This window comes from Filicampus tigris, chromosome 11 (assembly GCF_054856515.1).
Source record: "Filicampus tigris isolate MCC_2025a chromosome 11, RoL_Ftig_1.0, whole genome shotgun sequence".
In the NCBI taxonomy this organism is placed as follows: Eukaryota; Metazoa; Chordata; class Actinopteri; order Syngnathiformes; family Syngnathidae; genus Filicampus; species Filicampus tigris.
This window is the reverse complement of record NC_141227.1, coordinates 24,555,650-24,571,309: the sequence shown is the minus strand read 5'-3', so window position 1 is coordinate 24,571,309 and position 15,660 is coordinate 24,555,650. Positions and strand designations below refer to the sequence as shown.

At 48.0% G+C, this 15,660-nt stretch overlaps 1 protein-coding gene and 1 long non-coding RNA gene across 3 annotated transcripts in view; one reads left to right on the top strand and one right to left on the bottom strand.

The window, feature by feature from the left end:
* The window catches only part of acyp2 (acylphosphatase 2, muscle type), a 37,909-nt gene that overhangs the window by 16,466 nt on the left and 5,783 nt on the right, over positions 1-15,660 (bottom strand). The window lies entirely within an intron of this gene.
* LOC147140279 (uncharacterized) overlaps positions 14,281-15,660 on the top strand; it is a 5,851-nt gene continuing 4,471 nt past the window's right edge. The window contains exon 1 of the long non-coding RNA XR_015088551.1: positions 14,281-14,500. This is a non-coding gene — a long non-coding RNA (uncharacterized LOC147140279). The remainder of the gene's footprint in view (positions 14,501-15,660) is intronic.

Sequence of the window (15,660 nt, the reverse complement as noted above, 5' to 3'; positions counted from 1 at the left end):
TGGCAAAACAGAAGAAAAAATTCACTTGAGACGTTTGTTTTATTTCATTGTTTTGTACATCAACAGTAATACGACTTGAAAGCAGCATCAGCAGTCACATATGAAAATGTCAATGCAGATAAATGATCTTGAAACATTGAAGGCCCCCCCAAAAAACAAAACAAATACAAAAAAGAATTTTCCTGATCTTTTTGGAATAATTAGGAGGAGAGTTTGTGTCTTTGATGACATCGCGTGTTCCCGTTTGGACGTGTGGACGGAGGCTAAGCGCAGTTGGCCGGTTGAAGTCGGCCGACATGAGTTGAGGTTGCGCGCTAGGCCGCTTGCAAATCGGCAAATTTGCGGCAATTGTCATTTTGCAAAATTCACGCAGTCCGAGACGACGCGGCCAGCTCACGTGGGGCCGAGGGAGGCGTCCGTGCGCTTTCCGCCTTTGCAACTTGGCCCGCAGCATTCTAGGGACAAATCCAATGATCGGTTTTTGTCAACAGATTTCAATCCAAACGCCGATTTTCTCGCAATCCGGCATCGGGGCCGCGTTTGCACCAAGCAAACGCGGCAGAGGAGGACATCAATGACGCGGCGCGAGGGAGCCGTGCGCGCCTCACTTTGAAAATTGCTCAAGTCGCCTGCGTGCTTGAAAAGTCATTTTGAAAAGCAAAACCTTTGGCTGACCGTTTTTCAAGCCGCCGCCACCACTAGAGGAAGGTCAATACGAATGTTCCCATGTTGGAGCTCCTCACGCAGCATTTTTGCTGGCGAAAAACAACGACGCGGCTTTGCATTTTGTTCACAGTTGCTTTGCCTCGTGGCACACGTAGAAAAGTTTTTTCTCGCAACGAGGCTGTCCAGACGAGTCGGACGAGGTGCACCCGCCACTTTTCCACACTCGTCTTGACTCTTGTTTAACGATGACAGTTTTTGCTAACGACGCCTACTTGCGCTAAGCTAGCCGAAGGTGGCTAGCGAAGGTCAGCCGCTTCCCGCTGAGCAACGAGAGCAAGCCGACGCTTGACGCGGGAAGGTTTGCAAAAAGGCATCGGAAGCGGCTCGTCGACGGAGGCCGCTCGGAAGAGGCTCGAGAAAAAGAGAAGAGGCCAGCAAGGGTCAACGCGGCTCACGCGCTCCTTCGGGAAGCGCGGCGTTGAAACGCAACAAGGTTTTTTTTCAACTTGCCGTCGGCAGAGAAAGCGAGAAAGTTCAAGTTGATAAGACGCAACCTTTACAGACCGTTTGTTCACTTGGACTCTTTTGGGTGGACACTTTGGCTGTTTGGAAACGAGCACCGACGCCTCACAGCACTCCTCGGCGCTGCCTCCCGTTCATTTGCAAACGCAGCGGGTGCGCTAACTCAAGTCCTTTCTTGGGGCCGAGTGCCACACGAGCAATGCAAAAGCATTTGTTTTGCCGGGAAAAAAGCAGCAACGGCACAAAAAGACTGGGAAGGCAAATGTTGCGACGCCACTGTCGGACTTCTTCGACTTTGGAACTCCATTTGGATCACTGGTCTCTCTTGGATGATTTGGAAATAAAATAAAATAAAAATAACATTTATATTTCGCCGCACGTAGATGGCCAAGAACAAATTGAAAATATGAACATTTTCCACCAAACAGACAGACCAAACAGAAAAAGTGCATAACAGTCAAGTTGGACACTTTTGTACAGGCGGAAACACCTTTAAAAAAAAACAGGCGGGCCCTCCATGGCCGACTTCCGTTCACGCGACAGCAGCCGTTTGAAAATAATGCGGAAGCTTCTATACGAATATGTAAGGGCAAATGACAACTTTGGTCGGATTCGGCGCACCCCGGCCGGCCACCTATGGAAATGTGTCAAATATTTTTGCCAGTTATTTTGTGCGAGCAACAACAAGAGCACTTTGCATTCCGACACAAACGCGAGTCAAAGCAGAGCGCAAGAATAGAATGCCAAATCAAGTCAGAAAATTCCTTCAAAAAAAAAAAAAAAAACATTGCTTTTTGCAAGTGTTCAAGCAATTCAAAAAAAACGTGGTTTTTTTTGAGTGGATGATGATGACATTGACGCAGTCCAAAATTCACCTAATTGAACAAATGATGACGGAGACTCGCTGTGGTGAACCGAAAAGTTGCGCCAGCAGCAGCGGCGGCAGCGGCAGCGGCAGCGGCAGCGGCAGCGGCAGCGGCAGCGGCACTTTTTGGGACAAGCGATTATTCTGGTCCTTTGGTCCCGTTGTCATCGTTTGCATCCAAATCTATCGCGTGCCTTCTCCTCAGCGCTGCCTTCGTCCTAGCAAAGACGCTTCTAGCGCCCGACGGCCCGCGCGCCACTTTGCTCACCCCTCGCCGTTGCTGTGGACAGCTATCCGTCTCTCCTGCAAAGCGGAAGGGGCTTAGAGCGGATCCCTGACGCCGTCCCACCTCCACCTCACTACTGTCCTGTGCCACTCCAGACGTCCTCATCTCTGTAGCACGCTTCCGCTCTGGGTAGCTTGTCTCGGCATGGACAAAGACACAGTGCAGCTCCTCCCGACCTTCTCTGCACTTGTCCATCAACCAACGGCCTCAAGGCAAAGAACACATCTGTAGCAGGCCCGAAAGCAGACGGTTGCTCGCAAGTCACCGCACTTACACGACACTAACTTGATTGCGTGGCTCATCAAGCGGACCCCTGGTTAGTTCCCGCAACTTTGCACATCGTCCATTGTCGTTGGCAACGGGCACCGGGCACACTTTTCCTCCATTCCTCAGGCACCCCCTCAACTGAACAACCTGGCCAAAAAGTCCCGAAGGTGCTTGCCGGGGCCGGGGGCCGGGGGCCGGGGGCCGCCCGTTGCGCGGATCTACGGCGGCGGTATCGGGACGAGGGCGGGACGCCATTTGGTGTCGTTCGGCTGACTTGTTGTGTGTCAGGACCGTGTGGCGCCGCCCTGCAGGCCTGACATGTGAAGGCAACGCTACCTTTGGACCGCCGCCGTCCCCTGCAGGAGGCTACCTTTACACACTGTCACTCAGACACACCATGCGCCTCTGTGTCCATACGCGACGTTTAGTTTATTTGTCCGGGCACATTTTGACAGTCAAGGGATTGGTCGCCCTTGTTAGGGCGCATCTTGACAAACGACGGACTGGTTGTCGCATAAAGGTAAGAAGCGGTGGCCAGCCGCGAACCGGAGCCAGAGCAAAAAATTCAAAGACAAAACAAAGTCCGCTTGTTGGTTTTCCTCTTCGGTCATCGTCGTCGTCAGCGAGTCTTTCGATCTGGAGGGGGGGGGGGGTGTTGTTTTTGGGGAGGGGTGAGAGTTCAGAGTTCAGCCGCACCCTGACCTCCTTACAAATTGACCAGGAAGTTGAAAGGTCAACTGAGCACAACTTGAAAGACTTGAAGAAAACTCTGAGCCGCTCAAGAATCTTGTCACAAAAACAACATCAAGTCATGCAATTCAATGTCTTTTTTGTTCAATATGCTTGAATGAAATGCCATTTAATGTAATACAACAGAAAAAAAAACACATGATGTCATGTAATATAAAATGTTACGTCATCACATAATGGAATGTAATCAAATGTAATTCAAAGTAATAAATGTAATGACTCTTACGACATTTTGCTGTTTTTTTGTCACAGAAAATGGACTCGTCTGTTGGTGACGATGCTAACCTACGGCTATCAAGCGCTAACTGCACACACACACGCTCGCATACATATATACATACATATATATTTACATATATATATATATATATATATATATATATATATATGTATGTATGTATGTATATATGTATGTATGTATATATAAAAACTCATTCCGGTCCTCACAATGGAGTAAGTACAAACACACACAGATTGGTGGGTGTGTGCATATCTATGTACCCAATACAATATACTGTAGCAGGATGTAATGAAATACCAGAGGAATGTAAGGCAGCGTAATATATTGTCATGTAGATTGGAAGTGCTGAAATGCTGTTTGCGGACGAGCAGACATGCGTGTTTGACGGTTGCGATAAGGCAGCCGAGAAGGTTGTTTGCGGCGTTTGTGGAGTTGTTGAGGACGGCAACGCTTTCAGGTCTTGCGGCCTGGCTCAGGAGCGCAGGACGACGTGCGCGTCAGCCCGCCCGCCGACGTGTCCTCCTTTAATCCCGGTGCGACTAATCAAAGCTCGGCAGGTGTCCGTCCGTCCGTCCGTCCACTCCCTGTCAGATAATCCCGGCCCCCGCTCGCTCGCAAGGCTCTTGCGCCAACAAAACTGAACCGAAAGCAACTTTGACTTGCTGTCAGTCAGGAAGCGCAGCATGCAATTGGTGTTCAAAGCGCTGACAATCTGAAAGTGAGGGGAATTGCTCAAAGATGGTGAAATGTCGGGAGGAACAGCTCTTCAGTTTGGGAATTAGATTGTGAAAGTGGGGCACTTTGGGAATAGTGACAAATCCTTGGCAAGCTCTCAAAACTCCCCGAAACAACGACAGCAAGAGAAAACACACACGCGTCACTTCCCGTCATGGCGTCCGGGACGCGGAGGACGAGGACAACTTTTGTTGCCGTGTGTGGTTTTATTTTAGCTTTGAAATGCTTGGCGAGGAGATTTTCAAAGGAACAGCATCCCATCGAATCGAATCAAGACAAATTCTTCATTTCAAAATGTGTTCGACGACTCACACAATCAGCTCGACATAGAACAGCAGAGAAAAAGTAGATTCCTATTCTTCAAAATGCGTATGGGCATTTGAAAAAAAAAAAGAGATTATTTGAATGCGCTTTCAATCCACATCAACGTTTTTAGTGTATTACAATTCTCGATCAATGCTTAAAAAATGCAAATATGTGTTTATTTTTCAAATTTGGACAATACGGCTTTGCCTTTTATTTGCAAGGATCCATTTCTTCGTTTGGCTAAAAAGGAAATGCACGCATTTTGTATTATTTGATATTATTATTTTACAAATTATATTATTTGATACAGTTTTGCTGATTGCAATGGCAAATATTTGGAGAAGCGCAATTAATATGCAAGTAGTTCAATAAAAAACACTTTATAAACATTGAAGGCAAATTATAAGTATGACTAGGAACATTTAAAAATAAGAAATACTTCATCTAGAATGATTACCATTTTAGACACACACACACACACACACACACACACACATTCAATAAAATGACTGAATTTGACGGTTTGCTAGAAATGTCTCTTTTCAAATTTGTCAACAAATTTTTCAACTGCAATAACTGTTGATGATATTTAATCAGATGATTTCTTCTTATTATGGCCATTAAACGTCAGTTTCGTTCATTTGGGAAGAGAAGAACAAATATACCGGTACATACCATCACACTAAAAAAAAACACAAAAACACGTCATCACACCAAAACCAAAAAAAACCCCACATTGCATCAAGTCTTTAAAATGAATGCATTTTTGACGCGTTCGATGCGCGTCGCGGGGTGGATTAAAAAGAAAATTCAATCGAATATGAAGAGGACAAAAAAAACAACGGGATGTCGAGCGGCGCCATGTTGTGGTGTCCACGTTGGCACTTTTGACTTCGCCACAGTTGATGAGTTTTGTCATGGCCGCCGACCCGCAACGCTGGACGGTTTGTTTTTAGGTGGCGCGGCGCTAAACGGCGCTTGGCAATTTTCAAACAAGACGAAAAGAGAGAGAGAGAGAGAGAGCGAAAAAAAAAAAAAGACGTGGACGAGGTCAAGTCTGCCTTTGGCCCGATTGGTGGAGCGACGGTCTCGTGGGCCGATTGTTGGCCTGTGAGCTCGCTCGTCTCCCCCGCCCGCCGCCGAAGATCGCGTGCAGGGTCCAGGCAACGTGGCGCGTGCGAGCGCGGTTGGGTCGGCGGGGGGCGGGGGCCGGGGGCACGGCCACCTTCCTGGGCGGAGACCCGAGCGCGCATGCGTCCCGGCCGAGCTCGGCGGCCTTCCGTGACAACGCTAATCGTCGTGCACGGATCGCTGCCGCCGCGTCCGCTTCGATTACGCTGAGCGCCGCCATCTTGGCTTTTTTCACTTTGATTGAGCGCCGCCGTCCCATTGGCCGGTCCGCGCGACCCAACACGGCACGTCGGCGTTACGCTGGCCTCGTTTACTTGTGGTCTTTTTTTTTCCCGCCAGCGCAGGAAGTACTTAAGCTGCGATCGACAGCTCCTTGTCTTGCTTCAAAGGAGCCCAGTGAGGAGACGCCCCCCCCCGGGCCCCCAAAAGGGAAACGTCTTGGCTTTACGGGCCACGAGGTCAAAGGGCAGCAGCGCGGGCAGGAGACGCTTGAGCCGGCGGAAAAAACAATATGCAAACTTTCACTTTGGACGAGAAGGAAAAAGACGGAAAGCAAAGCAAAGCGAGCGCCAGCTCGCCTTAGCAGCAGCGTTGCCACGGTTACATTGAAAAAGTCGACTTGTTACTTTACTGGGGGCTCGCTTGATGAAGTCACTTTGTTAACGAAAGACTTGATCTTAAAAGTAGCTGCTGTTAGATTATAAATGACTGGAACAGTTCCGCTTAAGGTCAAAATGACACTTGATTGCATTTTTAACTGTGACATTTAAGAACAAAGTATTTTTCGAATGAAATAATGAACCTTTGTGACTTATTCCCATAAATGAGCTACTTGTTTGAAAAAAAAAAAAAAAAAAAAAAGACAGTCTGTCACCGAAGCTACTTTTTCAAATAAATCTGAAATGCAGGCAGTCTTTTTTTAACTTGACATATTTGCCATGGCAAAACTCAACATTTAGAATGTAGCTTGTTTCTAAAATCACATTTGGGGACGTGTCCTGCAGTCACACAGTCTGGCGTGACTTTCTCTTGAAGCTTGAATGCATACGGCACTGCAAGCTGCCTTTTTTTGGTTGTTGGACGTGCGGTTGTTGAAGCTAGATAACACTTTGTCAACAGCACAGAGCGCGCAACAAACCTGGATATTTTTCTAGTGACCGCATGTGCAGCTCGAAAGCGCGACTGCCCCTCCTTCCTCCTTCGCCGTTTGTGGACATGCCATGCGTCAAGGTGCCGAAAACAAGCATGTCACTCCCTCCGGCGGGAATCGGAATTTCAATACCATCACGGTGCACTTCCCTTTCATATATGCTCTATAATTTCGTTTGGTGACTATAGTGCGTACCAGCGTGTTAGGAACAGGTGTCTCCCCCCCCCCCCCCCCGTATTTGTTCATGAACAATTTGTTTGGCAATAGAATACGTGCGTGAGGCAGGCACGGTGGCCGAGAAGTTCATTGAAGTCTTGTCAATTCTTTGTCGTTGTCGCATGCTGCAGGCGGTTGAATGCAACTTCATGTGCCACCTTCGCACAGTCTGATGTGACCTTCACGTGGGAGTAATGACTTTGGACAAAGTTCCACTGTGCCGTATTGGAAAAGTCACTGCGGTCTGATCACTTGACAGGAAAGAAAATGCGCCTATTCGGAGCAACGCGTTAGCGGCGGCGCCGCTTACGAGTGAACTGACGTAGGAGTTGAGGGCCGGCACTTGCCAACTCGAGCTGCGAGCTCAGTCCCACAACAAATGAAACCCCCAAGTCAAGGCGAGCCTCGCGGGGCGGGGGACGGACACGGAGACAAAATGAAAGTCAACGCGCGAGACCATAAACAAGGCAGACACACCAAAAGGGCAGACAGGAGAAGACAAACAAGAGGAGAGGAAACAAAAAAGGTCAAGAAGAAAACAGGACGGAGAAGACAAGAATAAGTTCACAAGCGGGTTGGATACAAGTGCAAAAAAAGGCAAACGGGAACGAGAAACGGGAGAAAAACACGAGGACAGACAAGGAGACAAACAAGAGACGAGAAGCAATTGACGACACCGAGACGGAGGAGCCGAAAGAAAAAGGCAGAAATGACGAGCGCAAGGACACAATCGGCGAGCAAGACTTGAAAAAGGGAGAGGGACAGAGAGACAAAAACGGACGGACGGACGGACAAAAAGAGAGGCAGACGTGGTGAGGAGAGAGGGATTAGGAGGGAGGAAGGAAGGAAGAGAGACAGACGACAAATAGTAGGAACAGCGGACAGACGGGACAAGATGACCAAAAGGAGAAGTGAAGGAGAAAAAAAGAAGGAAAATGATGGACGGACGACAACAAGGAGCCAAAGACACTAAAGTGGACAGACGAGCTGATTGGTCAGTGAGCCGTCACAAGACGAGCAAACTTGGCGACAAACGGCCGCGTGAGCGGCTGCCCTCGGGCCCCGCCCACAAGACGACGCCACAGCCAATCAGCGCAAGGCGGCCCACAATCGGCAGCCAATCGCCGGCCTCGGCGCAGGAAGTGCGTGCGTGACTGTTAATCGCTGATCGGGAAGGTCAATGGTCAACCTGAAAGTGCTCATACAAAAAAACAAAAAACAAAAAAACGCTGCTGACTATTTCCTGTTCAAGAAGATTCCGCAAGACAGCAACAACAACGCCGCCATCAAAGTCGCACACACGCTCCGTTCACTTCCTTTCACTGACGTTTGCCTTCAATTGTTATTTTAGAAATTCACAACGGCACGTTTTCAAAAACACATCCAAAAAGTATCATTGTGGTTTGTTTATTTTTGCTTTACAAAGGACAAAGTGGCAAATGATTTTTAGTTTTTTTAAATTTTTTTTTATTTCATGCTGAATTTGTAAGGAAATGCTGTCTGTTGCTTTGGCCCCGCCCCCCGTTAGCACGCAGCAAGTCGTTAGCGGCGTCTTCAAAGTTGACACAGGCACTTTTGGGGAGAGAATGTGCACATGGGGATTTCGCGCGCGCGCGTGCGTGCGTGCGTGCGGCGTACATCTGGCGTAACAGAAGCGGGCCGGCCCAGATAAATCCCCGTCGTGCTTGATGACGTGTGATGTAATCGAGGTAACGACGCGGCGTGGGAAGCGAGCGGAGGACAAGAGGAAGAAGGAGGAGGAGGATGGTCGAGGAGGGGGAGGAGGAAGAGGAGGACGCGGCCGCGACCTCTCCTCGGGGGGCGGGTGACGAGGTTAAGCAAACAGGTCGCAGCTTCCACAATCATTTGACAATCATCCCGGCGCTCGGACGGCGCGATCGCCGACACCCGCTGTTGTTGGAAGGACGCCCCCGACACCCCCCCCACGCACACACACACACACCCCGGACACGCCACCGGACCCCCATCATTAGGCAGACATCTTCTATAGCATTCGCGACTAAGGTACGCTACACGCAAAAGGATTTTTCACATCTTCAAAGATTTTTGCTTTTTTTTTTTTTCAAATCCGCGACGGAGCCCACACATGAAGGAAAAGAACAAATCTGGCATCGAAGCGTTTCGGCGCTAGCGTCTGCTCCGACAATCTCAACGCAGAGCAGCACAAACATGCAAACTGCGCTACGATCCAGTCGCACCTCGACAGAAAGGAACAAAGAAGAAGAAAAAGAAGAAGGAGCAGCGGCAGCAGCATGGCAAGAAGGCGGCGACATCCAAGAGGACCCGCCGCAGAAGAACATGATGCTGCTGTTGGGACCGGTTTTCACAGAAAAATGCCACCGTGGCAAACAAACAAACAAACACAGAGAGAGAGAGAGAGAGAGAGAGAGAGAGAGAGAGGGACGGTGGAAAAGCTCGGTGGACACGTTCAATAAAACTGCCCGCAGCTGCGCCGGCCGCTCGTCCGCTCGTGAGCTCCGTCGCGCTTTGTGTTTGGGGTGTGTCAAAAGTGCTACTTGACTGCCACGCTTTTATTTTGAAGGCCTGACACGCTGCGCCCATGTTTCCCGAGTGTTGCAAAAATGGCCGACTTGCATCGGGAAAGACTTCTTGCTGTCTGCCACACAAAATATGACATTGGGTAGGACGGGTTTGTTTTGATATGCGGCCGCGCCTTACTTGCTCAGTCAGGAGGACGCCTCTTTGATGAGCTCCATTACTGAAGATTTTTGCTTTGCTTGCAATACTGAACAACATATTTGGTATTTCAGATTGCGGCCCAAGCCGTTTCAGAGCCGACTCTTGGGACAAATCCACTCCTCGCACACCCCAGACAGAAGGATCATCTCACAGGAGAATCTTGGAAGGCACAAAATAGTTCAGCGTTCATGGTCCTTGGTCAGGAAGGGGCAAAATTGGGACAACATGATGCTAGCGAGGCTAAATGCGACCTTCTTACAGAAGTAGTATTCCAACAAAAGGGCGACTCAATATCACGTTAGCTAGGCTAGAAAAGTAAGAAACATGCCGACAAACATAACAAATGCTAATAGGCACGCGCCAGCTATACAAGTGAACATGCTAAACGTGACGAGCACACTGGGTTAGTGATGCTGGTTAACAAGCTAATCATTTGAACTTCATTTTCTGTTTAGAAATGTCGTTCGTTTCTGGAGCACTTGAAAAACAACCACGGCTGTCCCTCAAACATCTCAAAAACGTAGACGGACGGCTCCGACAATGAACTCACCGCATCAAAACGCCAAACACTGCAGAGTCGAAAGCCAAAGAGGACAAATGCCTTCGTTTTGACGAGCGCCTAACGTTGAGCGGGACCTCGCTCCAAAAGGGAGGCAGCGCCCACGGGAAAGGCCTCGAACCCCTCTGAGGATCCGCTTCGTAGCTGCGGTAGCGTCCGCTCCGCTGACCAAAGGCGGCGTGGTGGCAGCTGCGTCGGCGTGGGGGAGCTCAGACAGGTAAAGTGGGGCCAGACCATAACAACAAGTAAAAGAATCTGAACACGTACGGGGAGGCCAGAATCGGGGTTCTGTGCTTCCCCTATGAGCTCCAGTTAGGCGGTCCGCAGCAGCAGCGTTTTTGGAGACGCTTGAGGGTGGACTGGCTGACTCCAAAATAAACACGTTACGTTAACGAGCATGCCAATAAACCAACGGGCCGCTCTTCACAACGTTGTGCTCGCTACGCTAATAAAAAAATCATTAAAAAATGCGAGTTAGCATGCTCACGGAAATATCAATGCGGGAACGACATCTTCTTATTGTCAAGGACACAACTGGAACTCACTGAAAAACGGTCTCGTCGTCTTTTCCAAGTTTCCAGGAGGAAGCAAAATGTGCCATTACAAAAGCATCAAAGCGCCATTTCACCTTGTCCTCATCCGACCAGAAAAACGGCCGAGCTGTGCAAAGTCCCGAAACAGAAAGTCTCTTTCTTCAATCCTCGTCAAGTGCACGGTTGAGGGGAAAATGAGATTCCATTTCCACGTCATTCACCGTGCACGTCTCGCACAGTCGTCTTCAGTTAGAGGCAGAATCAGAAGCAGTCACTTATGAGCAAGCGCAGCCTTCTGCAGAAACAGGATAAAGCGGATCGTTGGAGGCTGAAGCTTTCCCCGATCGGCGGAGACTTTTCCATTTGGGCTTGAACCAAACCCCTTCAGAGGCAAACGTCTTCAGCTCGCGTTGGACGCAATTCATGCTGCAAGACAAACGATTCCTTATTCCGAGGAAGAGGCTCTTAAACGAGGCTTAAACTGCGACGACGCCATTCTAACAAACGTGCTAAGAAGCCAACAAATGCCGTGAAAAACAACAGAAGGGGTTCTAACAATAAGAACTGCCGTTTGACGTTAGCTACGCGAGTGAACGTGCTCACATAAAGAAAGAGTTAGGTCAATGTTTGAAGGTGTCAAGTTGTGACATGTTTAGTTTCAGGGTTGATGTGAGTGTGTGACTAGGGGAGAAAAAGCCGAAAGCGTCATAGGGGAGGCCTTTTTGCCGGGTCCGCTTTCGTCTGCTTTGCGGTCACATGACGTCCGTGCGGATCTTTCCATTGGACCGTGGACCCTCATGTTTTCATGATGGCGCTCGCAAAACATGAACGTTTGAAGGGGCGGAATGCAGTCGGAAGGCTACGCTACGCTACGCTACGCTACGCTAACAGGGCTAACGTGGCTAATGGTCTTTCTGGCTGCCGGCCAACAGTGTGGCTCCTCAGACGCTCGTTTCTTCAACTCTGGCCACAACCTCTTTCGTTTGGAAACGTCGAGCTTTGGCCTCTCGCCACGTTGACCCCATTTTGCTTTGAGATCTCTGCTGACTTTTTCGTGGAGCAACAACTGGCTGATTAAATACCTGACAAGCACTTCTAAGAGTAAATATGGGATAACTTATGTGCAATTATTCAAACACTACCGCACTGCCTGACTAACGCTCTACGACATACAACAATGTTCTAGAATGTACAGTATGATGGTGTTCTTCAATGTGCTCTCAACTCCTGTCCACAATGTTGTACAATGTCCAGAAGACCCTACCGTGTACTGTGATGTTTATGCCGCGGGATTCTACAAGGTATGACAACGGACCGCGATGCTGCGCGAGCTCCTACAACGTCCTAGAGTGTCCGTAATGTCGTCCGAAGCGGAATAATGCGCTCGCTTCAACGCACGGTGTTGTATAAAGTTGCCGGATGTCTCCCTTGATGAGCAAAGATCAAAGTGGAACCATTAGCATTAGCATCAGCTGCCTGATGAGGCATGATTCGGGATGAGAAGCACATGTTCTCAATTGGACGCCCTCATTTGCATAAAACGACTTCCCCTTGATGGTCCGCTTGGAGTGTCCGAATGGCTTCCCGCTGCCGCCCGTCTTCCACGTTTGGACTTTTGCTTCATCTTGCCGATTGCTCCGTCCAGTTCCAAGCGGAGCGCGGCACAAGCTCCAGTGGACACACACACATTTGCTTCTGGCGCTTCGAAAGACGTTTGTGGCTTCTGGCACGCGCCGGCCTGTTAGCGGTTAGCTGCTAGCTGAAGGTTCGGATTTTGATAATGAGAGCGTTTTTTTCCAGAAGGTTCTCATGAGTTTTGAGATCAGCAAAGGGGTCTCCAGAACAGAACCTTGAGGCACACCACAGGCAAAGGTTTGACAAAATTTGAGAAAAACAATGGACCGGTCGCTGGTCCATGTCAGGTTGTATGTAGACGCAAGAATCTGAGCCCGGAATTAAGCCCACAACTTGTAGGGTTGCAAGACAGATGTGCTAACCACTAGGACAACCACAACGAAAAAAACCCCTGCTCATCAAACATCTGTAATGGAACTTCAACTCTTTCCCAAAACAGTCTTAGCTGGCTCGCGTTGTCGCAGCGACAGCTGTCGGTCGCTCGTCGGCAGCAATCAGTCAGGACGGACAAAAAAAAAATCTGTTTGTTCGGATTTCCGGTCAATCCGTTTGCGGACATCGTGATCGTCGGAGCGCTCACGCGGACGTTGCGAGCGATGACCCAATGGTGCGCATCACCCGCGACCTGCGACATGGTCACCACATTGCGCAGGCGTGTTGCCACGCGCTCACAACCTTCTTTGTCTTCTCTTCTCCCTTGTTTTCTTTCCAATGTCGGTTTGTGTGGCACGAGGCGCACATTTCCACGGCAACCGTCTCAACGCACACGCAACAGAAAACAAACGTAGCAAACAGACGGAGAAAACTTTTCAAACAAAGTCTGCCTGCCGTCACACACACACACACACACTTTGTCATATTACATGAGTGTGTGACTGAATTCTGATTTACTTTTGTAAATGACATATTCTGTCATTTATGTCCATATGATGACTTTTTTTTCTTCTAAGATCGAGACTTACATCTTCGCTTGCAATAGTCCAAAGTTTTTGGAGATGATGACTTTTTTTGTAAATTCCGTATTTTTTAATGGATGGCCGCATATGACACCTTTAATGACTCTTTGTCAGTCCATTCCGACATTTTTTTGGTTGCAAAAATAAAAACCTTATTCTTATATGACCACTTTTCCTCATAAAAACAAAACATTATCTTAAAGTGGAGCAAAATCTGGCCTATTTCTTGCAAATGCTATTGCAACATTTTTTAAAAGCTGTCAATCAAAATTGAACCGTTTTCCTCATACAACAACTTTTGTTTTCCCAACACAAGATATCCTTCATCGGTCCCCAGAGGAGATGATAAATGAGATATTTTGTTGTTGGGATATTTTCCTTGTAAAAATGCTGCCCTTGATCTTCAAAAGTGCCGGGTTTTTTAGTGACTTCCTTCTTGTACTGCGCCGACTTTTCTGGCCGCGGCTCGCCTAACGAGAAAGCGTCGCCTGGGCCCACTCGCAGCTGTGCCAATCGCCCCCCGACGGCCCGACACAATAGACAACACACACACACACACACACACACACACACACACACACACACACACACGGTCTAATGAAACAAGATGGCGGCTGCTGGAGCACAGACGACGAGGTCAGGGTGTGTGTGTGTGTGTGCGTGTGTGTGTCTGCGCATGTGTGTGTGTGTGTGTGAAAGGTGGGGGGAAAAAAAATGAAAAGAACAAAAGATCAGCACACACACACGGACGGACGGACGGACGGCTATCCCGTGTGAGGCGACAGTGAAAAAGTGTTTGGCGGAGCGAGCGGTCGCAAAGCCCCAAAAGTACTTTGAGCGGACAAAATGGCGGCCGGGAAAGGTTGCCATGACGACGACGCGTGACTCCGCCTCCACTTTGTTGTTGATGTGTTGGGCCGGCGGTTGCGGTTCTGGTGCGGATGCTGGCTTCGTGTTCAAGGCAAGTCTTTGTTGCTTACTTTTGATGCCCTTTTGCCGCTTTAGCCTTAGCATTAGCGTTCGTCGTCTTCAATTTGGCCTCGTGCTGCTGGTTTGCTTTAAACACGTCCGATCAACTTGCCAACTTTCAAATGATGAATTTAAAAAAAGGGTTTTTTGTGGAAGGAAAGAGGTCGTGGAAGGATTTTGCCGAGGTTTACCATTTTCTGCCAACACAACACAAATCGACAACTACGACATCCAACATTTTTCAGGCTACTTCATTCAAAAACAAAGAAAAGCGAGTGTTGTCGCTGTCTTGTGAAAAACGCTTGTGTCCATTTTTTTCAATATTCTCTAAAAATCTTTACGTGAACGCGAATGGCGTTTCCGCGTTACAGACATCGCTTTAGTGTGAAAATGAAACTTTTTTTCCAAAATTGGACACGCGTGTTTTTCAGCGACAAAATATAATATGTACGTAGACAATTTTGCTCCATAATATTTCTGATTGGGATTGAGTTAGAGAGCAAAATTGGAGTGAATGATGAGCTCAATATGATGAGAAGAATGAGCAGCCTGCAGCTTGCAGCAATATTAGGAGCAATCATCATCTGCCGCTTTGATTGTTGGACGACTTTCGGTGCCGTTTTGACGCCTTGGCTTTGGCTTCCCGCTGCTGCTTTGGGTCGGATCATATTGGATGAATTTTACGTGAATGATTGAAAAATTGTTTCCAAAAAATAATAATACTTTTTTTTTGTTCTTTTCCACCTTTTGACGCTTCCATATCACACACATACGTGACCGTCGATTTTTAAATTGAACATATAAGAAGACGACATATTTCTTTCAAAGTAAAATGCTGTACATAGGATTTAAAATGCAAAGATTTGCTCTAAATTATTTATGTTAATGAGTACGATTGAACGAGAGTAAAATATAAATGATGACAATGATGAGTGGCCACTACCTCATGTATTGAGTGATGCCATTTGTATTATGACAACTCACTAAACAGGACTATTATTTAACTAGTGCTGTTATTATTATTATTATTATCACTATTTTATTCCATGTTTAATGTCATAAAATTAGCTCAATGGACAATTCCGTAGGAATAATTACAATCAGTACGACGACTGATGTCCTTTGGCTCTTTTCAGAGATTTTTTTTTCTAT